We start from the raw sequence: 27,487 nt of genomic DNA, 5'->3' as shown, positions 1-27,487 counted from the left end.
CCTGCTCAGCACTTCAGGTGCCACTGACTCAGTGCACTGCAACCCATGAACCATTACTGATTGAGTTTTGTGCTGTGGAGAGGTTGCGCAGCAATGTCACCTCAAGCAGTGTGGGGGACCTGGGACATTGATGAGGAAGATGATGCAGGTCTAACACACCCCACTGCATCAGCATCAGAAATATCTTGAAGTGACACAATCCTAGACATTTTCTTCACGAGCGCACTCAGCTCTAGTGCCCCAACCTCAGTGCACTGCAACTCACGGACACTTCTGTGTGCATACTGGGTGACCTCTGTACTTGCTCCGGCTCCCTCCATGTTGCTCAGCAGTTAACTCTGTTTTGCTGGTGTTTTCTATTTCCATTTCAATGGTGTGCACTGTTCAAGTTGTTGCCAGCACCAACCAGTACGTGCGGGCTGGCTTACACTCACCCCACACACATCCAACACAGGCGTCACTGTACATGTGGCCCTGCCAATAAAGGGGTCGGGTGCACGTAGCCAGTTCCACATACTATCTGCGTGTGTCCCTGTGGCCTTGTTGTATGCATGAGGGCCCTGGGCCCTACGACATTACATTGTGCTGTGTACAGGGGTGCAGGCATGTCACCGCAGGAAGTGGGTTAGACCTTGGACACGTAGCTTTATCGTCACCCACTCAATAGGTAAGAGGAGTGGACTGGGCCGTCGTACGCACAGCCAACGTTGGCGTGTGACTGATATTTGCGTGTCCCTGGGCATGGTTCTGTACTGGGAATGTGCAACTGCATGTGTCTCTGTGGCATTGTGGGTCTCCTTTGTGGGGTGTAGGTGGTCCCTGAAGGGTATTAGACACCCACGTATGTGATCTAGTTCACATTCCATGGAGCTTGTGGGGTTCGCGTTGGCCTCTGTGCTCGGTCAGGGTGCATCCATGTTGCTACACACTTTGGATTGTTTCTGGTGTGTTGTTTTTGAAGCTTTTGTAGTGCATTTTCCCTCCAGACGCTTGGGATTTGCAGGCCTGCCGCTGGTTTTTGCTGCTTTTTGTATCGCGATTGGCCTCATCGCAGCTTTTATTTAGTTCGTGTTTTGCATTTTTGTGGCGTGGCGTTGATTTTAATGCGATCATTTGGCGCGTTATCTGGAGACTAGCGCATGGTACTGCCGCATTGTGAATACTTAGTTAACACCGTGTAATTTTCCTGCGATAGACTGTGATGTTGAGTGTTGCGTTAAGTTACTTTTGCAATGATTATCACACGCTCTTGAGCATATCCCCCTAGGATTTAAAATTTCTGGAACGGGCTTGCTCCGTACAATGAACACCACCATTTTTGTCGAAATCAAAAATGAGATCAGTGTTCATCTTATCTAGGCGTAAGTCTACCGGAGGCTTTATGTAAATCTCCACAGAACGTTTAAACTCCACCCATCTTTTTAGCTGTAGGCTCTCCCTGAAACTGTTATTTCAAACTTATAACCGCAGACATTTCATTGCCACAAAATTCCACACTCTGATTCAGAATCTTGTGAATCTCTGAGGGTCGAAGGTAGCAAATTCTCTAAAATTTCTGAACTTCAGGTGTTTCGATAGTGGTTTCCTCAGTTCAGTGTTTACAGATTGAAGATCTGCGCTTAAGCTTGGTTGTCTTTCATTTGGAGAGGGTGACAACGGCTCCATTTTGTGGTGCTGGTGTCGGTTGCACATTTTGCAGCTTCTTCAGACATAGCTCTAGTCAGCCAAAGAAGGTGGGCCACGTGATACGGTTTCAATGAGTCAATGGACACCTCTGGTCGGTGGTAAGTTTACTGTCCTTGTCCCTTTAGTTGCTAGCACTGACGCGGGGTCATTACTGAACTCTTCCTCCTTTCCTAATCCCTATGCCACAAGATCTCCAACCCTCCATAACAAGGCAGTTACAGTAAATGATGATGATGGGGCTGTGGCTGCAGCAGTTAGGGATTTTTCGGCAAGTTGCAAATCCAATCAAAATCAAGACCTGCTGATAATGGGGGTCTGTTGCATACATCCTGACTCCGAACAACATTTCATAAGGCAAACAGGTCAACAAAAAAACCTTGGCATATTATGTAAAGTTCTCTGTGCACTACGGAGGTTATTAGAGCAGGGGTGCAATATTACTTTAGACACCCATAGTCCAAGCTGCTTAAGCATGATTTTGGCTATCTTGATCACCCCATTTGAACTAGGCCAAAAAGGGTGCCAGAACTCGAGACATACTGATATGTTTTAACAAGTCCCCTTGTAAATACAACCCAGATAGACTTTCACAGCCACCTTGTAAGCACAGGTGTGAACCAACTTACCAACATGAGCAGGAAAGAGAGACTGTGATCCACATATCTCCCACGACTTACCTTGAGATAATGCATATCCAGTATCAATTATTCCTTTTAGAGACTGTAGGTTTTTTGTTAATTTGTGAGATCTGGAGCCCATTGCCCCAATGGATTGCACACACAAGAAATAGCCACTATGTACATTTAACATGTTTTAATAAATATTAAAACCCAGTTCTAGTGTAGATTGTTAATTATTATTTAGTAAGCACATGTACCCCGAAGCTTCTTGATGCAATAGGAAACAAAACAATAAAATAATCTAAATGTATAACTTAAAAAAGGGGAGTTTTTAAGAGGTTGCAGAAGTGAAGATGACTGCAGGTCACTGGGAAGCTCATTCCACTCTCTGACAGAAGTCACTGAGAATCCTCTGTCACCGAATGTTTTAGTCCAAGTTTTGGAGCTATTGGATACAAAGAGGCCTCAAGGACACAAGGATCTTACATAGTGAGGTTCAAACTTTTCATAGTGTTGCATCGCTCTTGCAACACATAATGAGGCACAAGGGTGACGCAACACTGAAGTTACATTTATCAAGCCACACAAGGCCACCTTGCATAGCCCTGAGTGGCTTGATAAATCTAAAGTAATGCAATGCAGAGCAAATTGCTGCATTGCGTTACTCTGTCCCAGGGAGGTGTTCCATGGTTGGAGCGTTGGTGTTCTCACGCATCCTCCCATGGATTATGGGCATTCCCAAGGTGATGCGTAACGGTTTCCTAGTTATTTCCTCTTTCTAAGTGTACTGCATTCTGCAGCACACATAGAAAGGGCAAAATAGCTCAGGTGATTGTTTTTGTGAAGGAAGGAGCCCCTTCCTGCACAAACACTCTCCTCCTAATTACAACGCAGGTGCCTTGCGCGATAATGCAATGGTGCCTGCGTTGGCGCTAGGTAGCAATTTGTTCGCTGGCGCTGTGAAATTATAGGAATGTTCTGTATATTGTTAAGTATGGCACATTCCTTCCCTTTCACACAATGCACAGCAGCAAGGTGACTGGCCGTGTTGCGTGAACATTTGTTAAATATGTCCCTGAATTTGGAAGTAGAAAACTGAGGAACTAGCAGCTAGCATGTCTGAGCCTCACATCAACCCACTTGGGAACTGTATTTTGCGTAATATTTTATATACAGCAACACCCACTGAGACTTTCATTATGTGTGCGAACACTGCAACTATTAGAATTCCAAATGGCAAAATGACACTCCCACTGGGGCAGGATTAAGAATAAATGAAATGGTGTTCCGTATATGGTTCCTGTGTGTTTACTGCCAGGCTCTTGACAAAGAATGAAAATTCGAAACACGTTGAGCCATGAATCCTTGATTGGAGGCATGGAGCATGCTGTATCGCCATCACTTACCTGAAAGAGCAACTCTTTGTGTGGGCGTCCTCAAAAGCAGTGAACTTTTTGATTTTTTTATATATATATATATATATATATATATATATATATATATATATATATATATATATCAACACGGGCCCGTGAAGAAGGAGTAGTCTTACTCCGAAACGCGTAGGACATTGTGTTTTGAATAAAACTGCACCGAAACCTGAGGCCACGGCTCCATTGTTGTTTCTTTCAAAGGATTGCAGAAAGGATTGCTTTGGTGAGACCGTGTTGATTCAAGGGGGTGGCTACCCCTGCCGTGTGCCCGCCGAGGAAAGAGGCTTGGGAGAGCTACAAACTTTGTGTTGTTATATATATATATATATATATTGCATTAAAGCGTTTCTTGAAGATAAAAGGTGTTCGTGTGTTTTTTGACGTAGAAAGTGTCAAAAAGTTCGACTATATATATATATATATATATATATATATATATATATATATATATATATATTTATAAAGTTCTCTCCAGCAAGAAATGCCTTGCCCGGAACTTTGGTGCCACCTGGTAACTGGGCACTGCTGAAGCTGACGCTGATGCGGTGAGGATGTTTGGGGCAGTATCACTTTGTCCATGGGTCCCCCTGAATCCGGAGTATGTGCAATAATTTTATTGGATTTAAATCATGCTGTCTGTCACTGCAGATACATTAGTGACTGTCGTCATTAGACCCTGTCCGCACTACAATTGGCTGAAATCCATCTGCCTTTATCATCCAATAAGTAAACTTTGTTTATATTTTGCAAATCAAGTTTATTCTTTTGGTTTTTCCAAATGTTCTCAAAACTCATTCATTGCAGTTTTTCCAAAATAATACTTGTTTGTTCAATTACTGTTGAACATCAAATCTTTGATCTGATTTTCATAACACGTTCATAAATCATATGAAATAATATTTTTTCTCTCCCAATGCATTTCGGGATGATATCCCTTCGTCAGGGGCACTAAAAAAACAAATAATAAACACTTTAAGTTTTGTTTCTTTCAGCACACTGTGTGATGACTATCATAATTTAGCAGATTGAAATACATTTCCATGGGATTATATCATCATACATATTACTGTATTTATCATATTTCACAAGTGAAACTTTGCTAAACCTGAAGAAAGATGGAAATAAATATACCAAGAGAGTGTAGAGACGTATATAACTGGTGGTGTTTAGTGGAAAAATTAAATATAAAACTGTGAAATGCAGAAAAACTCTATATGTTGCTGAATTTCATACCATATTGTGGATATCCAAGGTTCCTGGAGGGAAAGCCGCTTCAATGATTTCAACAACTGTGGCAAAATCTAAAGGAATGAATAAAGTTGATGTGGTTTAGGTTTGCCAAGATTTTAATGCTATTGTCAACCAAATGGTTGCAAAATGAATATAAAAAATCACCTCAAACTGAGTGAAGAATCTATAGACTTTTAGATAATGGCGTCCTTCTAAATATGTTGAGATGGATGAGGTCTAGTGCGATATATCTGCAATTGCAATATAAATATTCTGAAAATTCAGAAACCTGAAAACTTTATTAACAACACACAGCAGCTACGGTTGTCAAATCCAAACGGTTCTCGTGGTATCTAACAACTAATCGTCATAAAAGGTATTCAGTCATAGCAAGCGAGTTTGTGTCGACATTTTATGGTAACAATTAGGTTGATTACTCTTTATATTTTTAAATTTTAGACCGGGCCTTTATATACCCTACCTGGAATCGATCTACGCAAAGCAGCATAGTGTATAGGAACCCCAGTTTATTGACTGCCGCTTTTATATTTAGGTAAATCCTTTCTGGTATCCACATCACTAACTCCACTCAATTGTCAGGACCAGGTAACTCAAAAATATTTCTTGTTTGCATTCTCTCTAGTTGTCAGCATCGAAGAAGAGGGACACATAGTTATATAGTGCCCACCAAAACAAGCTACGACGAGTCGAGTGTATTGAAGAGGTATACACATACTCAAATTAAATTTTTTTGTTGTTGTACATAGCTTGGGCATACTCTGGTTACAGAATATTTATATTGCAATTGCAGATATATCGCACTAGACCTCATCCATCTCAACATATTTAGAAGGACGCCGTTATCTAAAAGTCTATAGATTCTTCACTCAGTTTGAGGTGATTTTTATATTCATTTTGCAACCATTTGGTTGACAATAGCATTAAAATCTTGGCAAACCTAAACCACATCAACTTTATTCATTCCTTTAGATTTTGCCACAGTTGTTGAAATCATTGAAGCGGCTTTCCCTCCAGGAACCTTGGATATCCACAATATGGTATGAAATTCAGCAACATATAGAGTTTTTCTGCATTTCACAGTTTTATATTTAATTTTTCCACTAAACACCACCAGTTATATACGTCTCTACACTCTCTTGGTATATTTATTTCCATCTTTCTTCAGGTTTAGCAAAGTTTCACTTGTGAAATATGATAAATACAGTAATATGTATGATGATATAATCCCATGGAAATGTATTTCAATCTGCTAAATCATGATAGTCATCACACAGTGTGCTGAAAGAAACAAAACTTAAAGTGTTTATTATTTGTTTTTTTAGTGCCCCTGACGAAGGGATATCATCCCGAAATGCATTGGGAGAGAAAAAATATTATTTCATATGATTTATGAACGTGTTATGAAAATCAGATCAAAGATTTGATGTTCAACAGTAATTGAACAAACAAGTATTATTTTGGAAAAACTGCAATGAATGAGTTTTGAGAAAATTTGGAAAAACCAAAAGAATAAACTTGATTTGCAAAATATAAACAAAGTTTACTTATTGGATGATAAAGGCAGATGGATTTCAGCCAATTGTAGTGCGGACAGGGTCTAATGACGACAGTCACTAGTATTATTCCACTTTGTCTCTGTGGAGATTGGCATCTCCTCCCCTTCCAGCACACCAATTAAAACAAAGATAATTATATCAAAGTTACAACCTCGAAAAACAGGAGTGCACCCCACAACCCCACTTCATAACTGCAGATACATTGACATTTGCCTCTTCGCCAGTTACATGTGAATCGGACATTGATTTTGCGCAGTTAACATTTCATCATAACCAGTGACATTGACCTAGCAGTATCGATATACTGTGATAATCACCTGCTTTTCCACTAGCTAACTTGGGGCATTGTGGGTATGGTAGTTCCGAGGGGCCTCACAACACCTGCTCACAATTCGACTTTGAGTTTCAACATTACTCTTGGTCGTGTAATTGGCCCCTTGGTGAAGGTTTAGTTTTCCATTCCCTGTGCCTCATGATGAGTGAACACGATGACTGCGTTATCAGTACTTTAGTAGGAACAGAATATACAGAGAGGTCACGCTGGGTCAGCTGTGTCATTAACGTGAGTGAGCTGAAACCGGGACATTGGCAGACTTTATTTTTGTTATTTTCAGTGATATTTGAGAGCAGCAATTTACATTTTACATAATTTTGTAAATTTGGCATTTCAGGATTAATAGTTTGGCAGTGCAAATCTTAAAGCTGATTTCTCATTGTGACAGATGCTTTCTTAATTAACACATGTGTATGTTGTTCCCCAAACTATTTCCTACACAATATTTCTAGCCAAACCATGAACTATATTATGTATGTATTAGATCAGTGAATATTTTACCTGAAACCAGGCTGAATTTTTAGCTGTAGTAAATTACGTGATGTAGCATTCTGGGTCTCACACTGATCGCATACCCGAGAGTATGCTTTCTATGTCTACTGATGGTCCAATGGGAACGGCTATTTATTTTGTATGTATTTTGGCACCAAACTAGATTGACAAAGGAGTCTTGAAATCCGAAACGCGTCTCTCCTTACCTCTTGGTTTGAGGGCGACCTGGCAGAATACATTTATGCTGTTTCTTCTAAACTCCTCGAGTCCGTGCCTTCTTCCATGGAGTTTATGTGGGAGCTGGATGTTTGTGTATATATATATATATATATATATATATATATATATATATATATATATATATATATATATATACATATATACACATATATATATATATATATATATATATATGTATATATATATATATACATATACATATACATATAATCTAAAACTTCCTTTCCCAGTTAGATAAAGATGAGGGGACGCGGCAGGGCTTCACAGGATTCTTCTATGGTGTACAGCATGACGCGTTTCGGCGGTAGCCTCATTAGATGCCTCCGTTGTTGTACTCCCAAGGTTGTCTTTTCTTGTTTTATTCGTTATGCCCCTCCTCTGAAGTAGTGAGGGGCTCACCTGCACTGCATCTCGCACCTGAGCGCTCCTCCCAGTTTATGGTTAAGGACTGCATGCTCCAGCATGCAATTGGTTCTCAGCATGGAGGAGTGCTCACTACACAGCCGGAGTGTTTTCTATTCTCAAGGTGAGAGGCTGAGTTTAGAGGGCGGTCGGCTTGGGATAGTAGAACTGTATCGAGTGATTGTAGATTCCTGCCCCCTGCGCTTTCAGCCTCGCAGTTCCGTTGGTTGGCTCGGCTGGAGACATCGTTAAAGTAACGCGTTCTCTCCGTGTGTGTCACAGACTTCCAACTGGCAGCAACGCCTTCGCTTCCGTCGGGTGCGGGGTGGTCTGGGTTACGCCAATGAACCCTGAAGACTACTGGAAGACCACTTAAGGAAGGCCCCCCTCTGCGTGTCATTGGTCTCACGCTATTATGTCCAAAACTATATGTATATATATCGCAAGCAAATGTCCCAAGCGGGGGGAGCGGCTGGAAGCCGGTGATGGCGGCGAGGATTGGGACAGCCTCCCTGTAAATTACTGAAGCAAAGATTCTTCACCAAAGAAGACGCCGCACACCACTTTAGATTACGCTGTTCTGTTTATTCTCCTGTAGGTTTCCCTCATTTCAATCTACATGTTGGAATGTCTTATTTCTGAATGCCAATGAATATTAGTTGGCAACAATAGATGTGGTGTCTCTTTACACTTCGATTCAGCATGATGTGGGATTGACTGCAATTAAATATTTCTTGAAACAGAGACCAACTTCAGATAATGGGATATCAGCGTACTGAACGCTGATACACATGCAAGCATTAGGGTTAAACTTCTTGTTTAACATCTATATATATTACCAAGATAATATATTTTGCCTACTGTTCCCATAATGCATCATAACTTGCCCAATGGATTAAACAGTATACATTTGCAAAATAAACAAAGGACTGATGTTTGTAAACCGTGAACAGGGACTCTTGTCAGTCCGAAACGCGTAGGTGGGGAAACCTACAGGAGAATAAACAGAACAGCGTAATCTAAAGTGGCGTGCAGCGTCTTCTTTGGTGAAGAATCTTTGCTTCAGCAATATGTATATATATACTTTTACTGGCAGAACTGTTCCAGTTCCCTGTTTGTTTTCAAAGGTGTTTGAAAAGTCCGCAGCCCACCACAGAACCCGGGACGAACATTAGCAGTAGCGAGGTACTCACCTCGCGCTGGGCAGCAGTCCCTGTTATTCTTCCCCCCGGCACCTGAGGCTGAAGCGTCACAGGGGAGCAGAGGAGGCTTTGTTCAGGACTTTCCAGCTGACATAACAAGGCATGTTGGACACATTGTGGCTTCCCGTACCTACAAGCTGGATGGTGTGAATACCTGCATCATAACCCCCCGCAGCAACTTTCCCGGTGTCCTGTACATGAAGGATTCTGGGATGTGTAGTTTCCCTTCACACGGACTGCTGCACAGGTGTGCTGCGTGGAACATCGGTGGGTGTAGCTGACCTGTAACAACAAGGCCTACAAAAGGGCGGGTCCAAGTCTACGGTGTGCTGCATCACTTGTGAAGGCTGGAGGCGCTGACGACGGCATATCAACAGCCAGAAATGCACCCGCCACAACCACAGAATAAAAGCCTTCAACTGTCTCCCCAGGGGTCCTGCTTCTTCCTTTCGGCTAGAAGATTACCGCACATATCCACGCATCAGCCAGAGACGCCTTTCAGAGACCCCTGCTTCATTTTGGACTTGGACTTTTACTGGCAGAACTGTTCCAGTTCCCTGTTTGTTTTCAAAGGTGTTTGAAAAGTCCGCAGCCCGCCACAGAACCCGGGACGAACATTAGCAGTAGCGAGGTACTCACCTCGCGCTGGGCAGCAGTCCCTGTTATTCTTCCCCCGGCACCTGAGGCTGAAGCGTCACAGGGGAGCAGAGGAGGCTTTGTTCAGGACTTTCCAGCTGACATAACAAGGCATGTTGGACACATTGTGGCTTCCCGTACCTACAAGCTGGATGGTGTGAATACCTGCATCATAACCCCCCGCAGCAACTTTCCCGGTGTCCTGTACATGAAGGATTCTGGGATGTGTAGTTTCCCTTCACACGGACTGCTGCACAGGTGTGCTGCGTGGAACATCGGTGGGTGTAGCTGACCTGTAACAACAAGGCCTACAAAAGGGCAGGTCCAAGTCTACGGTGTGCTGCATCACTTGTGAAGGCTGGAGGCACTGACGACGGCATATCAACAGCCAGAAATGCATCCGCCACAACCACAGAATAAAAGCCTTCAACTGTCTCCCCAGGGGTCCTGCTTCTTCCTTTCGGCTAGAAGATTACCGCACATATCCACGCGTCAGCCGGAGACGCCTTTCAGAGACCCCCGCTTCATTTTGGACTTGGACTTTTACTGGCAGAACTGTTCCAGTTCCCTGTTTGTTTTCAAAGGTGTTTGAAAAGTCCGCAGCCCGCTACAGAACCCGGGACGAACATTAGCAGTAGCGAGGTACTCACCTCACGCTGGGCAGCAGTCCCTGTTATTCTTCCCCCGGCACCTGAGGCTGAAGCATCACAGGGGAGCAGAGGAGGCTTTGTTCAGGACTTTCCAGCTGACATAACAAGGCATGTTGGACACATTGTGGCTTCCCGTACCTACAAGCTGGATGGTGTGAATACCTGCATCATAACCCCCCGCAGCAACTTTCCCGGTGTCCTGTACATGAAGGGTTCTGGGATGTGTAGTTTCCCTTCACACGGACTGCTGCACAGGTGTGCTGCGTGGAACATCGGTGGGTGTAGCTGACCTGTAACAACAAGGCATACAAAAGGGCGGGTCCAAGTCTACGGTGTGCTGCATCACTTGTGAAGGCTGGAGGCGCTGACGACGGCATATCAACAGCCAGAAATGCATCCGCCACAACCACAGAATAAAAGCCTTCAACTGTCTCCCCAGGGGTCCTGCTTCTTCTTTTTGGCTAGAAGATTACCATATATATATATATATATATATATATATATATATATATATATATATATAACTTTGTTAAATAAAACTATAAATTCACTGAAAAATAAAAGGTTAAAGTGACATTTTAGTTAGGGGTGGTAATAATTTGTTTATTTATTTATTTTATTTTTAAAGTTTTATATAGCGCGAACATGACCACCAAGGGTATCAGAGCGCTTTACAGTTCATGCATTAAGAAGAGTACAAGCAAACAAGGCAGAATCAACAAAACGACAAATTCACAGTCTTAAAATGTCCGAACATTCTCGTGAACAAGGCAGCTGGGCTACCAATCAACGGCTATGGCCCCAGAATCAAATGGAGGGGCCAGACTGAGGCAACCATTTCTTCATCAGGAGACCTTTGACTTCTTTTTTGAAGAGGACAGTTGAAGGGTTCACCCTGACTTCGAGGGAAAGGGAGTTCCAGATCCTCGGAGCCATACCTGAGAAGGCTCGATTGTAGGTCTTTTTTTTCTTGAATTTTTGAGGTGTGAGCAAAAGGGTGCTGGCGCTTCTGGAGGCTCTCGAACCCCGAGAGCTCCAGTTTCTGAGCGAGGTGCAGCGGGGGTCTTGAAGTGGATGGCTTTGTGTGCCATGCATGCAATTTTTAACTGTATCTGAGCTTCATATGGAAGCCAGTTCAGTGCCAGCAAGTCCGGAGAAATATGGTTGAATTGTTTTGTCCAGTTATGAGCCTAGCAGCAGAATTAAGGGCAACCCTACGAGGACCGTCTTTACTAAGCCGCAAAGCGTTGTGCTACCATAGTCCAACTTTGATATCACAGATTCTTGCTCTACAACCTTTAGGTCATGAGCAGGGAGATAAGGTTTGAGTTTCCTTAGGATACTGAATTGGAAGTTTGCTCCTTTGATGAGGGAGCTGATGTGCTTCTGCATGTTCAGACTTTTGTCTAATATGATAACCAGAGAAGATGCCGAATCCATGAGGAGAGGTCTTCAGTTAAGAGCAGTAAGCTGATTCAACCATTGTTCCATGACTGGAAAGTGTTTGTGGGGTGAGATTAGGAGGAATTCTGTTTTAGAGCATTTAGTTTCAGGTGGTTACGTGTCAGCCAGCTTTGTATTTCCAGCAGGATTGAGTTGAGGGATTGAATGTACTCAGGGGAGGTAATCTTCAGGTATAGTTGGTTATCATCCATATACATGTGATAGTGAATGCTGGATGATTTCCGAATTTGTCAGAGGCTCCATGAACAGGTTAAAGAGCGTGGGAGACAGTACTGATCCTTGGGCAACCACCAGCAAGACCGGTGCAGGATGGGAAAGGGATTGGTTCACCTTGAAGTTTTGGGATCTATTCTGAAGGAACGAAGAGAACAGTTAGGTACAGGCCCAGAAGGCCCTATCCTGTCTTTCAGGTCAATTTGGTTATCGTGTTTGACAGTATCAAATGCTGATAAAATGTCAAGAAGGATCAATAGGCACAATTCATTATGGTCCAACATTCTTAGCGCATCATAATGGTTACTTTATATTTTTTTAAACTTAAGAAATTCATTGAAAAAACACAAAGGTTAAAGTGAGGTTATAGTTTGGTGAAAATGTCAGTTAAAAAAGCCCTTTTAAATAAAAAAAACAGACATTCATCAATTGTAATCTACTCCGCAAACTAGAGCTTGTGCCTGGGCCATGCACTTCTTTTGAACTCACATATTACATCACTCATGGCATGTCAATTAAGTCACTGATGAAATCTCTAATTGCATCATGGATGACGTCATTCACCATGCTAATGTTCAACTTAGTACTACATGGCACAGAATAATGTAACGCATGAATTACATAAACATACGTGCTTATATAAAATAATTAGACTGTAGTCCACTCTCTCTAAACACACAAGCTCCATTAGGTGGCCAGGCCCCTACTATGCACATCTTTCCCAATGTGCAAAAATTTGATGCAGAGTCCACTATCTACGACACCAAAGCCTCATTTGGTGTCCACGTCCCAACTACATACAGCTTTCCCCATGTGCAAAACTCTTCATGGTGAGCGTCCCCCCCCTCTAGAAACCTAGCCCCTATTAGATGGAAAAATTCATATTATGTACAGCCTTCGACCTTAGCAGAGCTCTTCACGGAGAGCCTGCTCCCTCCAAGGACTCAAGTACCATTAGGTGGTCAAGCCATAACTACGCATAGCCTTCACCCTGTGCACAGCTCTTTACGGAGACGTCACTCCCTCCATGTGCACAACTTTTCCTGAAGAGCACTACCTACATGCTCTCAAATCCTGTTAGGTGGCAAAGGCTCTACTACACACACCCTTTTTCCTGTGAACATTTCATCCCAGAGAGCCCATGCCCTCCACACATGGAAGCCAAACATTGTGCAAAAGCTTAAACTTATTAGCGGTACAGAAGCTATAGAAAATGTCCTCTTGATCTGGCTTACTAAATATATTTCAGTGTCAGCTGCATTTAGCAAACTGACACACATGTTGAATGATGTCTTCAATTATGTCACTATAGATTTCAATAATTTGGAGCTAGGTGCTGATCCTTGTGGTAAACTGTTGGAAGTTGGTTAAGCTGGGGAACAGTAAATGGCAAGCAGATTGTTTGTGTATAGTCTTGTAAAATGTCATGCCAAATGGTGTTGAACACGCCTGATAAGTCTAGCTGCGCACCATCATACAGAATGAAGCAGATATCATTTGTGGCTTTTGCTCGAACAGCTTTTAAACATGAGGCTCTCCAGAAACTGGACGTAGGTGCATATGTGCTTCCAAGAAGCTCATGAGTAGCCTGTTGGCCACGGATTCTCAAATACATTTTTGTGCAAAGAGTGGTAATAGAGAGATGGGAAGATAGTTGGACAACATTGTGGGATCAAGCCGGGGCTTTCACAATAAGGGGGTAAGAAGTGCTTTTTTCTACTGAACAGAAATGATTCCTGAATGCAAAGAAGAGGTACAAATGTCCATCAGCACAGGAGAGATGGAACTAGCCACCTTCTTTTACTTATCTACTGAATAGGCATCTTGTGGGGAAACGGAGGGGAGGGAAACCAGCAATCCGGTAATCATTTCCACAGTCGCAAGTTCAAAGGAGGACCAGGTTGTTTTTTTAAGATCCTTGTAGGCCAGAGTATTCAACATGTTGGCTTGCCCAAGGTTTTATGTTAGCTTACACAACCACGAAGTGTCTATAGCCAATTTTAACCTAGATCCATTGTAATTCTACCCATTCTTATACTGGGATACACGAACATGCCCAGTATTCCTTTGGCAAATTGAAAAGATCTCCCGCAAAGTGCCCCTTCAGCATTGCAGCACCAGCCCAACTGGGAGCGGGCCCAATGATGAAGCTGGCACCTACGGGTGGGTGAGGGCATTTGTTTTCAAGAGCAGACACTTCTAGTGACCAACGACGTTCTGAGTCTCTAATATAAGACCTTGAACTTAGATATCAGAACAGTATACCCTATTGTTATAGTTGTAATGCTAAGGAGATTGTATACTGAACCACCCAATTCTCCTTGTCCTTCTACATTTAAGACATAATGTGAAGATCCTGCTGAATCAGCAGCTTCTATCTTAATCAATTAATTGAATACTTGTGCATTATACATTCTGTGAAGTTTCTCGGGTCAAGCTATAGGCACACACTTTGCTGTTTTGAGTGTGACTTTTATTCTCCTGATTGGATTTCTGTCAGACACTACCCAGTGGTGATTTCACATTATGTGCTTGCGCATTGACATTTTAAATTGGACATGGAGTCAAATTCTTCTTTGCTGCAAATTCATTCCATGTTATTCATTGCAGGGTTTCATCACTCAAGCATCTGTAACAAGATAATTTATTTTTGTCCTCTTTTCCTTGGTCCTGTTTGTCTGTAGTTGCATTAACCACACTGTGTATATAATACAGCATTCTTTCTGCTCTTTTCGTCATTAAGGCTCACATTTATCATAGTGTTGTGTTGCCCTTGCCCCATGAAAGGGGGTGCAAGGGCGACGCAACACTAAAGTCAGATTTATCAAACCAAGCAAGGCACATTGCACGGCTTGATAAATGTGGAATAATGGAAGGCGGCTTAATTCGCTGCCTTGCGTTACACTGCCCCAGGAAGGCGTTTCATGGGTGTTTCCACGCATCCAGGAATTTTGGTGCAGTCCCAGATTTACCATTAGTGGTAGACCTGGGAATGTATCAAAATGCTATGCCTCCCCAGGAGAGGCATAACGAGGAGAAATACCTTTATTTCTTCTTGTTTATTCCTCTTGCTATGTGTGTTGCGTTTTGCTGCACACAGAAAGAGGAAAATCCTCTCAGGATTGTTTTTGTGCAGGCAGATGTCCCTTCCTGTACAAAATAATCCTGCTTACAACGCAGGCACCCTGAACCATGGTGCAAGAATGCCTGCATCGGTGCTAGGAAGCCAAAAGTGGGCCACCGCAAGGAATGGACAGAATGAGCCGAATGATATAAAATACTGTGCATTCCTCTCCTTTCCCTTTCATATAGCGCATCTCAGCAAAATGGCTTGCTGCGTTGCGCTACGTGAAAGTATGACAAATATGCCCCTGAATGCTTTAAACCACTTAACTGGCTGTTCTGTTGTTTTAGTAGTAGGGATTACTTCCTTCACCATAGAATCACCGCAAGACCCACAACATTTTGTGTATTTGCAACTATTGGTATCGGCCCTTGACATTGCCCCTGAAACTTTAATTCCCCAATGTTTCAAAACTACATAGAACCTGAAAATTCTCAACCCGATCATACACGGACATGTTCAACCTACCCCTTTAAGTGGTATTTAGAAAACTTTTTAAGGACGTGGGAACTGTGTCCCATGTTACGTTATGGTGGCAGCAAGACAAAATGTGGGGTATTTTAGATATGTCTTTTTTCTAAATATGTTCCCCTTCTCACATTCCTTTTTATTTTTACACTTGTTATTTAATTAACGTTTACTTAATCCACAGACTTTATTTTACCTTTAATATTTTATTTATAAATTTTAGCTATTAATCTATTTTGTGTTATTGAACTTTAATACTTTGTTGTTGTCGAGGACTCAAAGGGGATTGCAAGGCGCTCTCAACTGTTTTGAGGCTTTCTGTTGTGACCAGGATATAGTCATAAATGTGTCCAAAACCAAATTCATGATTTTTCACAAGAACAAAACTGTGAAGGGGAGGGTTAGATTGGAGCAAGCCCCCCTGGAACAAATAGACACATTCACGTACCTAGATCTAACAATAGGTAAAAACTTCTCCAGGAAATCTCACAGAGATACTATGAATTTGAAGCACTCACAGTTGGTGGGTGCCCTGCTTAGAGAGCATAAACAATCCAAATCTAAGCCTATTGCCCCCGCATTACAAATTTACAATAACAAGGTAGGGGCTTTGATTCTATATGGTGCAGAACTTTGGAGCTTCAGTAATTTATCACCCCTAGCCATGGCACATAACTTCCTACAAGTGCTTCTGGGGCTTCCAAGTCTACACCACTGCTTCCTCTGTATCTTGACACAGGTAAGGAATATCAGGGACCAGGCTCGATTTCGTCCTATAGCCTACTAGCGCCGACTATGGACGACTCCCAAGTTGGCAAAGTATGCACAGGCCTTGAGCGAAGTCAAGTCCATGAACACCTCTGACAAGATCCCGTGGTTCATGGAGCTTAAGTTAACTTTCGTAGCTATGGGTATGAAGAGCTTATGGTAATCTCCAGCCTCAGTGGCTTTTCCTTCTAAGAAGATACTAAAAGAAGTTTATTGGAACCATATAGAGGCAACGGCGATTATCCCAGAGTAACAACTCCCTAACCATTGGATTCCTAGAGTTCAAGACGACTTTGACTTTAGAGTCATATTGGGATATTATTACAAGCACTCTGGAAAAACAATAGTATCACCACCTCAGGGTGGGTTCCCTACCTTTGGGGTTCCATATGCTTAGTTGGAAACGGGGATGTAGAGGCCATTGTCCGTTTTGCCCTGAGGTGTTGGAAACTGCACACTTCTTTTTTATATGCCCGTCCTATAGAAACCCCAGACTGAAATGACTGAACCCTATCTGCAAGAATTTGGGTTTCAGGGTAGCTATGGCAGCCTTGAGGGTTCTTAGGACCAACACGGAACAAGCTATTGTGATAGCAGTGGCAAAGTTCTTGGGATGGGCTTTGGTGATAAGAGCTAACAAGTTGAGTCTCTCCAACTAGCTCTCTCTTGAAATGCCCCCCTCTATCCCCCTCTTTAGGATATCTATTGTTGTATATATTTTAAATTTGTTCTCCTGTTTAACGTTTTTTTCTGCTAGCTTACTCGGTTTTAAATATGTCATAAATTGTTTTTTTTATGCTGATGTCTTTTATGATTTTTCTAAAAATCGAAATAAAGACTTGAAATTGAGAAATTTTTTTATTGAACTTTAATACTTTTTTGCTACCAATATTTTTTCTCCTTTTACATCTCCTGGTTTTTCATATTTTTTCTTTTTATGTGTATGGAGATATGACACATAGTTTGTAATTGTACTCCTTCTTTGTGTTTACGTACAAAGGAACGTTCCATGCAATATACTGATTCCTAATGTAAATGTAGCTACATTTTATCTGTGGTATAATGACTCCTGATATAGCGCCTGCAATGTAATGACTCCCAGTGTGATGTATGCGGAGTGATGTGGCTACACCTTACATTTATTGAGGCTTCATCAAACAAGAGGGAGTGTGATCTATTGATCGAACGGGCACCAATTACCACCTCAAGGGGGAGGTGGAAGGTCCAGTTCCAGCGTGTGCCCGTGTGCAGAGTACTCAAACATCAAGCGGGGTTGCTGAACTGTTCCTAGTAAAAAAGGGGAGGAGACTGGCTGTGCCGAAGGTGTACGTTAACACCCCTGGGCATCCATTAAGTTGGACATGTTTGCGTCACACACCCCGAGGGATGTCATGCTTCATCATCGGCGGTTGCTCCTCGTCGGGGAGGCGGTGCAATCCCCGACGGGCTCACCTCAAAGAGGGGCTCTTTGGTGGAGATCTTTTTGTCCAGCTGCCTGGTGATGAAGTGCGGGTATGTGGGCCAGGGCAATAGTATCCTGAAATGGAAGGTGAGGTTTAAAATATAGTAGAGGGTCCCTGAAAAGACTTTATTCTGGAGGTCCTCCTACTATCATTAAAAGGTGTAGTTTAGCTTGTTGGGTCACGGAGAGTTACGTGCCGTGTTTCAAACTAGACTAATGTGAAGGTCGGTCAACATGTTTCTCGCTAGGGGATTTCCCGCGATTCGTCAGGACCTGGTGATAATGTGGGTGGGGTTTTAAAACAGGGACATGCTAGTGTCATGAACCTCGTGTGCTTTACCTCAGGGGAAATCCTGTGCCTGAAGTATGGAGACAAAAGGAGACATTAGAGCAGGTATCATGTTAAATATCAACAATTGTCGTCAACAAAGAGGGAGTGTGATCAATGGATCGAACGGGCACCGATTACCACCTCAAAAGGGGAGGTGGAAGGTCCAGTTACAGCGTGTGCCCGTGTATAGAGTACTCAAACAACAAGCGGGGTTGCTGAACTGTTCCTAATAGGAAAGAGGAATAGAGAGTGGGCTGTACCTTAGGGGTGTAATATCACCCTTGGGCATCCATTAGGTTGGACATGTTTGCCTCACACACCCCGAAGGATGTCATGCTTCATTATCGGCGGTTGCTCCTCGTCGGGGAGGCGGTGCAATCCCCGACGGGCTCACCTCAAAGAGGGGCTCTTTAGCGGAGATCTTTTTGTCCACTTGCCTGTTGATGAAGTGTGGGTATGTGGGCTAGGGCAATAGTATCCTAAAGAGGTAAGGTTTAAAATATAGTAGAGGGTCCCGGAAAAAACTTTATTCTGGAGGTCCTCCTACTATTGTTAAAATGGTGAAGTTTAGTTTGTAAGGTCACGGAGAGTTACGTGCCGTGTTCCAAACTAGACTAATGTGATGGTCGGTCAACATGTTTCTCGCTTGGGTTCTTCCCGCGATTCTTCAGGACCTAGTGAAAGTGTGAGTGAGGGTTTAAAACAAGGACATGCTAGTGTCATGAACCTAGTGTGTTACCTCAGGGGAATCCTGTGCCTAAAGGTCTTGGATTAATAACCACCTGAGTACTCGGCGGGTCGGAACAACAGAAGTTGCCTCTAGATCACCGACACCTTTAAATGGGTCATCCAGGGCCACACGAACTGCATCACCGCCGAGCTCGAATAGCTACCTATTCGAGCTCGGCGGTGATGGGTAGGTGACTCAGCACGGACACGGATAACCGGAGCCTGATCTAGAGGCAACTTCTGTTGTTCCGACCCGCCGAGTACTCAGGTGGTTATTAATCCAAGACCTTTAGGCACAGGATTCCCCTGAGGTAACACACTAGGTTCATGACACTAGCATGTCCTTGTTTTAAACCCTCACTCACACTTTCACTAGGTCCTGAAGAATCGCGGGAAGAACCCAAGCGAGAAACAAGTTGACCGACCATCACATTAGTCTAGTTTGGAACACGGCACGTAACTCTCCGTGACCTTACAAACTAAACTTCACCATTTTAACAATAGTAGGAGGACCTCCAGAATAAAGTTTTTTCCGGGACCCTCTACTATATTTTAAACCTTACCTCTTTAGGATACGATTGCCCTAGCCCACATACCCACACTTCATCAACAGGCAAGTGGACAAAAAGATCTCCGCTAAAGAGCCCCTCTTTGAGGTGAGCCCGTCGGGGATTGCACCGCCTCCCCGACGAGGAGCAACCGCCGATGATGAAGCATGACATCCTTCGGGGTGTGTGAGGCAAACATGTCCAACCTAATGGATGCCCAAGGGTGATATTACACCCCTAAGGTACAGCCCACTCTCTATTCCTCTTTCCTATTAGGAACAGTTCAGCAACCCCGCTTGTTGTTTAAATATCAACAATTGTCTTTGGTATCAGCCAATCTAGCATCTCAGTGCAGTGAAGTGGAGGTGGTGTGTGTTGTTTCACACATACGAACATGCCTGTGATGTATAATGAGTGTGTGGTGTAGTGAACACTCATATACCTATGTCCGTGGTGGGTGCGTTGTGATTAAAAACAGTAGTTAAAACCAGTAGTTAAAAACGCAACTGCTATCTCAGGGAGAGAACTCGAATCAAGAGGTGGCAAATCATGGCGTGGTTAATTACAAACTCACCTAAAGGTCTTGGACTAATAGCCACCTGAGTTGTCGGCGGGTCGGTACAACAGAAGTTGCCTAAAGTTCAGGCTAAGGAAAGAGACCTAAAGTTATGGAAGTTCTTGGTGTCTTTTCCTCCGTATAGGGCACCTATGGAGTTGTTAGATCTTACCTCAAGTTATCCGTGTCCGTGCTGAGTCACCTACCCTTCACCGCCGAGCTCGAATAGGTAATGAACTAGCGGGGCGTGGGCTATTTATAGGTAGACTCGTCATCAGGTAGCGTCAGTTAACGCCCTCAGTGCGGGTCACGTGATAACCAAGGTAATGCCGGCCATGATGGAGTGGTGTAGTTAGTGTTTGACCTGACGTGGGTTGACACAGTGACAAGGGGTTGGATGTTTACAGGGAATGCCAGGGAATGTCTTCATTCAGACCTTGTCTATCTGTGGAGAGGCGGTGTACCCACCTTTGTTCTTTGCGGAACAGGGCATTTTTTGGGCAATTTGGACTTGCCTCAAGAATCACCCACCGTATGCAGTCGGCGCTGTGTTGTTTCTCAAGATAGTGTTTGCGCATCTTCGTGTGCGATTTCTTGCACCGGAAATTACTGCGGTGTTCAGTGATCCTTGTCTTAATTGTACGTGTAGTCATCCCAATGTATTTGAGACCACATGGGCAAGTCAGCATATAGATGCAATGAGTGGTGTTGCAGTTCGTGTGGCCCTGGATGACCCATTTAAAGGTGTCGGTGAGCTGTAATGTTTTCTGGGGGGTAGTGTATTATTGAGGCTTCCCATACATTGTGGTCACAAACTGTTAATATTTTGTTTAACCCCTTCGCTGTGGCGGCTATTCCGCCGCAGCGCTAAGGGGGTAGGGCGCTTGTGACAGAACCGCTCCGTCACGGCACGCGGGTGAGCTGTGCTTGTCCGTCACTAACGCGCCCGCTCAATGGAGCCGTTCCATCACAAGCACAGCTCACCCGTGGCTTGTGACGGAGCGGTTCCGTCACAAGCACACAAGGGGTTAAACGGGGCCCTGGTTTCATTACTGTTTGTTGCTTAGCCATTTCCTTCAACTGCTGCATGGTATATATACATAATTACTTAAAAATCCACAGTTAAGGTATAGCTTTGGTTAGAAACTAAAAAAAACCAAACACTGATATTCGCAAGTCATAATTAGCTCTGCAATCCATAACTCACACACCAAACGCAACGGTCATGACGTCATCTTTGATGTAAGCATTGCAATTACAAATGTTATGCACACTCTTTAAGGTCCGATTATATAACGCATTACCATTAACAATACCAATTAGATAACTGTGATTAGAGTATTATTTATTGATTTGAATAGGTGTTGTTATTTATTAACGTTGTGCTTTTAGGTGTTACCTAATAGTGACGATATTGTGAAGTAGTAAGCACAGCATTTGGTGTGCAAGTTGTAGTTTCCATGGCTATTATCAGAGTTGTGGGTTGCAGTTTTCTGTGTTTTTTCAGTCATTATTCACAAGCACAACCACGAGTCAGTTTCATTGCTTTTCTAAGCATATGTTAGGGTACTATAAACATTACTAGCCATAACTTCTCATTACCCATGGTTTTCGAAGTGAAATACTGTGTTTTTTCATTATATATCATATCCAACATACTGGTGCCCACATCACCACACGCAACCAACACTCGCAGTGCACAGCCTTTGGCATCAGGGCATGGCCTTTGTCCAAGCGAAGGCTGCCATTTTTTGGGGTTCGCTATCTCCAACTCTGTCATATATAAACATACATATATGTATGCATATGTATTATCAAAAGTAACGACGCTGTAGTTATGATTCGGTAAGAGTTTCCATTCAAAAGCCATTTTGTTTTCTTAGTAATGTTAGTGCAAAACCTTACAAAAAAAGATCATCTGATATAGATTGGACATTGCAAGTTTCATGCAGGGCGAAGACAGGAGGTGATTAAAAAAAAATCAATATTTCCATTTTAATTTCCAGGACACTGTTGATGCAGTACACAAGAAACGGCTTACTAGAATAACACCAACTGTATCACTTTTCACGAAAGTATAATTTTACTCAAGGAGGTGCTTTTGCTTGATTTAGTGTAAATCCTTTCATTAGCTTTCAACAAATCAGCATTACAAAAGGTTTTTGTTAGCCTAAAATTGAGCCAAGCAAGATATCTGGAATATTAAAAAGTGTTTGATCCACGGACTCCAAATTTAAAAATATAAACAAATCCAATTGGATGGGGAACGTTTTCTCCTTGGATCCAGGCACCCAAAGCTCTCAGATTGGCTGACTGCACCTTGAAGAAGAATGGTGCAAACTTCATTACAGGATGTTGAGATTTAATCATCCCTAGACCCTTGGCACAGGTAGGGTGGGGGCAAATGGACCCTTAGCGATATTAAAACAAGAAACAATTATGTGGGGTTTGCGGACTCCATGCTACTTAGAGGATCTTGAATCCATCTCAAGGGTGTGTAAACCCCGGAAAAGTGCAGTTCTGTGCACTTGTTGGGCACCCCATACTGAAAGCAGACTTAGTGATGGGTCCACAGTGTGTCCAGAAGTTTCTGTGTTTACAGAATCCTCACAGATTTGAGAAAAGGAAACAAATTACCTGTATATATAGAAATGTTCCTGGTCTCCGATTAGTACCTGCATGCTCACAAGTCACCTAATGCTTCTGCACTATGTACCAAGTGTACAGGTAATGTTTTACCCTGATAAAGAGATGATGACTTCCACTTACATAGATACCACTATGCATCAGACACATCACAACGTAACACTCCATTTTGAAAATATTCCTGCATAAAAAACCACGAAGTGTCATTTTTCAGGTCTGGCATATTTGTATCATTATGTAAACGAGTACACTGATAGTAAAAAAGATCTATTTCAGAATACCATCCCTGTCACAAGAAATAATTAAACACTACCTTTTTCCTCTCAAGCAATGTAGTTGACGCCACTTTCTTTCACATGCAAGATCTTAAAACACGTTTCCTGTTTGCCCTCCTTCATGTCTTTCAGAGCTAAGTTGTTTCATTAATACACTTCAACCCTTTTCAAAGATGCTGCTGTGCCATTGTCAACTCTTTTATAAAACAATAAAGCAAAAAAAAAATTTGGAAACATTGACCTTCCATCAGCTCATCTGCAAATCACGGTACAGATGGTCTGGTCAACGCAGTGCACAGATGCTTTTCTGGATTATGTCTCCTACAAATTGATGTTTTAAAATCCTGTGAAATATTTCAAAAAAGGTCTTACAAAGGAACACGCCCACCTGAGGTGATTATGAATGGGCCATGTACACCTAAGTAATAAAGGATGAAGAGACAGATCTTTCTCCCTGGATTTCTTTACAATAAAACATCAAAGATGCTTTTTGATTTTGATTTTGTACTCCAATTGATGACTGTAAAATGGATGTTCGATTACATATCCTATATATATGGGGTATCATTAAGTGGTGTGTACACAAAATCCCTGGCACAACATTTATATGTTCTTGATACTGTGAATACTGTGTTGCACTGTACTTACACTCGCTGTGAACTCCTTTCTTCAGTTCAGCCTTTGACAGCTCCCCCTTCCTGTTGTGGACTTCAGCTCTTGAGCACTGGTGACCAGGAGAACTAAACTTTCTACCTTATGCAGTGCTCAGTGACTCCTGTACCTGCATGCTCCACAGAGCTGAAAAAGTACCATCAATGCCATATTCATTAGAAAAAAAGTAAATGAAATGGTTTGCTGAGCCTCGATGAAAAACCACTGAGCCATTTGAATACAAAAAATTCAATTCAGATTCAGAAAAGTGACAATGCAGAAATTTGGTGACTTTCGTACACTCCGATAATAAATCAGTTTATTTTTAGATCATGAGAAATATCTGGAAAAACTCGTAGGTAATGTGTGTTCCTACGTTAGCAGCTCATGTTTCTGCTAAAATGTAACGTGTGTAACATATATGCTCAGGCGTGAATCACATGGTTGGGCAGCTTCTGCATGGGAGGTATTTGTTTCTTCTCTTAGGTGCAGGTCTTTGATGGTGTATCCCAGAGTGAGAAAGACCCTTTGTGCAAATGTTGAAACAAAATGGCGATGGGAGATGAGAAGGTAAAGCAGTGTTTTCTGCTCTTCCAGTAGCACAAGTTGCCACATTTATTTTCTCCAATGTTGCTAACAATCTCATTTGCCCAAGTGCCAGGACCAGCCCCGAAGCCACACAACAACCTGTTTAAAGGAGGTAACATTTATTATTGGGATTTTTAAGTGCCAGAGGCCACAATAAATTTAAAGTGACGCCCAGATTCTAAATATTTTTAAAGTGACAAATGCAGTAAGAATTTAATGCCAACTAAAGTAGCAACAGATCGACCATGAGCATTAAATGACTGGTATTTTTAAAATGCAGATCACGTGTAGTAATGTTGAACTTGGAAAGATTGTTTTTTTCTCTGGTTCGCATAATCCTTAAGTAGGACTTATTTTAAAGCATACCCAATAAAGTACAGAACACAGAATGTGCTACCTGCTTCATTTCATACTGACTTTTGTAGCACTATCACAGAGGTTAACATGCCAAGAACAGAAAATAAATAAAATTAAAAAAACATACCCCAATGCTTCTGGACATTCAAGTTTATGTTTTTCATCTGCAGGATCTTGCCTCCTAATCTCCAATAAACCTGATTCAACAGAAATATTTGTCTTCAAATGTTTCTGTAATCACAATTCATGCCCCTATACATATCACTAGATGTTTATTGGCAAAGGGTTAGAAAATAGAGTCAGTTGTGTCAGCTCTGTCTAGAGCAGTGCAAAGATCAGAATAAGTGCACTTTATTCATACATATACAACTTGCTTTCATGGCACCACCAGTTTATTATATCAATTCAGTAAAAGGACCTTTGGAATTGCTTGAGGAAGCGGCCATCGCTTGGCAGCTGTTTCACCTCTTGACGCTTCAGATGCATAGCTTATAGTATCCAGAGACCATCAAATATCAAGTTCTGTTAAAAAAAGGTTCAAAATCAACATGTAAGGTCCGTAGTCCAACTTCTATCTTAAAAAATATGCAGGCATGTGGTTTGTTGATATGGCTCACCAATTGATCCATTCTGCAGTCCGATTCACCACTGCTGCATTTTTTCAGGCAACAAAATCCCAGGGATCATGTTAAGCGCTGACTGGAGTGAAATAAAAATCTCAATGATCTCGATCATGGTCTGTGAAAGACAATGTGCATATTGGAGAGTTGACTTAGTACTCCACTGTTACAGCTTTAGTCTTGAGGTATTCATGGAGAGCTTCTTCACCTAAAGAAGACATAACAGGAGTCAAGGTTGGAATTGAAACAATAATATATTTTTGTTGTTAGTGCAATAATTTCAATGATCTGTTCTGCCTGGTGGAATGAAAGGTGGATGATGTGACCGACTGACCGTATGCAATAATCAGCTTAGACCTAACATAATGAATCATCACAACATTTTAATTCCCAAAACCCAACCTTTCACGACCAAGACTTTCTATTTTCTGGAAACCCCCTAAACAGTATTTCACAGACTTCGATACAATTCGAACCTGGCCCCTTTTGTGCTGTGTATGGTTGCCTCTTACATGAAAAGTGTATTTTGAAAGGTTTTACTTCTAGTATTGCAAACTGCAATAAAGGACATTTCTGAAAGAGTTGATGTGATGAGCCCGCCAGCCCTCCAGGTTGACGGAGGCTATACCCTCCATTGAAAGACAGATGCCCATACTATGACATACCCGGTACAATGGTTGTACTTTTAGCAAAACTCAAATGCCAGCTAGCTGCCCTGGCCGGTCTTCATTATCAATTTCCTTTGCAGAAAGAAACCCTTAAAGTCGTTTTTTTCTTCAAAACAAAAAAAAGTCAACAACCCTGACCAGCAGGGAGTTTTTTTTCTTTCTGCACACGGATGCTGTTTGTTTTTCCTGCCCACGTCCACAATGCCTCTGCCTTACACAATGAGGACTTTCTGAAATAAGCAGGTCCTCGCAATGCATGAAAGATGGCTTTCTTATGGCTGACTGGCCACTGCAGTCAATCAGCAGTTCTGAAAATTTTTGTTATTTTTTAAAAAGCTCAAGTATTAAGATATAAAGGAGCTTTTCCCCAAATAATACCCAAAATCATTTTAGCATTTATATATGTGGCTTTTTTTGTTGCTAGCAATTTTTAAAAATAAATCAATGTATGTTTATTTTCACCAGACTGCAATCACTCGCCTTAAGCTCCTCAGTAGCATGCTACACACGGTGTAGAGCTTTAACGGCTTGTCAGGGGTAGTAAACACTACACACAAAACCAATTACAATACAATGCATTCATCACTTCTGTTATCTGTTTGGTGACCAATGTGTGACCTGTTACTAAACCTAGAGAAGCTTATTTCCAGGACAAGATACCGAACTAACCTTTCCCCGCTCTACCTTAAATGCATGCTTCACTCGCTCTCACTACACTTGGGGGTTTGGGCACATTTGGACAGTTCTGCTGCAGATGCTTCTGAGCCCTGAATCCTTCTCTTCATGGCCCTGTGTGTGAGTAGCGCAAGGCAGGGTCAGCTGCACTCATAATGCCTTTCAGCCTTCCCCTCCGCACCGTCTCCATGAAAGCAGCAAGGGACAGAGCTCAGTGTACAAGCAGCAGGTCAGCGCACCGGTCATTCAGCTTATACGAGAGCTCTTCATGAGGGAATCATATAACTTGCTGTCACCTGAATGTCTTGAGAAGGTTTGCAGTCATCTACCTTCTCTCTGTTCGTTCTGTGGTTGTTTGCAGTGCAATGACTGCCACGTGGCGGCAGCGATCCCTGCTTCAGGCCTTGCATCAGATATGTGTGCTTTGTTTTTGCGCTTTCCTGGTTCCTGCTCTGTTCTGTGACGGTTCCCATTGTGTGGTCTTTTTTTTTTTTAACAGTTTATCACAACCCACTGTTTTGCTCAGTCGCAGTCTGCTTTTAATTCTGCAATGTGGTGATTGTTTCCACAAATACTTGTTCGTGCCCTGATGAAGTCATCGGGTGATTTTTCCCCGAGACGAAACACGTGTCGGCTGTTTGGCTACATTTGGTGATGTCAACTATACCAACTCATCATCAAGAATCATTGTTTCAAATCTCTGCGTATGTTATATGAACAAAAGAAAAAAGAAAATTAAGGGAAAATCATTTTGAGCTTTCAAAATCTGGATGTATATTCGGACTATTTATTTTTGAAATGATTAACTATAATTGTTAATTTGCTCTTTGCTCAGGAACAAT

Source organism: Lissotriton vulgaris, unplaced genomic scaffold (assembly GCF_964263255.1).
Source record: "Lissotriton vulgaris unplaced genomic scaffold, aLisVul1.2 SCAFFOLD_2567, whole genome shotgun sequence".
Lineage (NCBI taxonomy): Eukaryota > Metazoa > Chordata > Amphibia > Caudata > Salamandridae > Lissotriton > Lissotriton vulgaris.
This window is presented reverse-complemented; position numbering follows the sequence as displayed.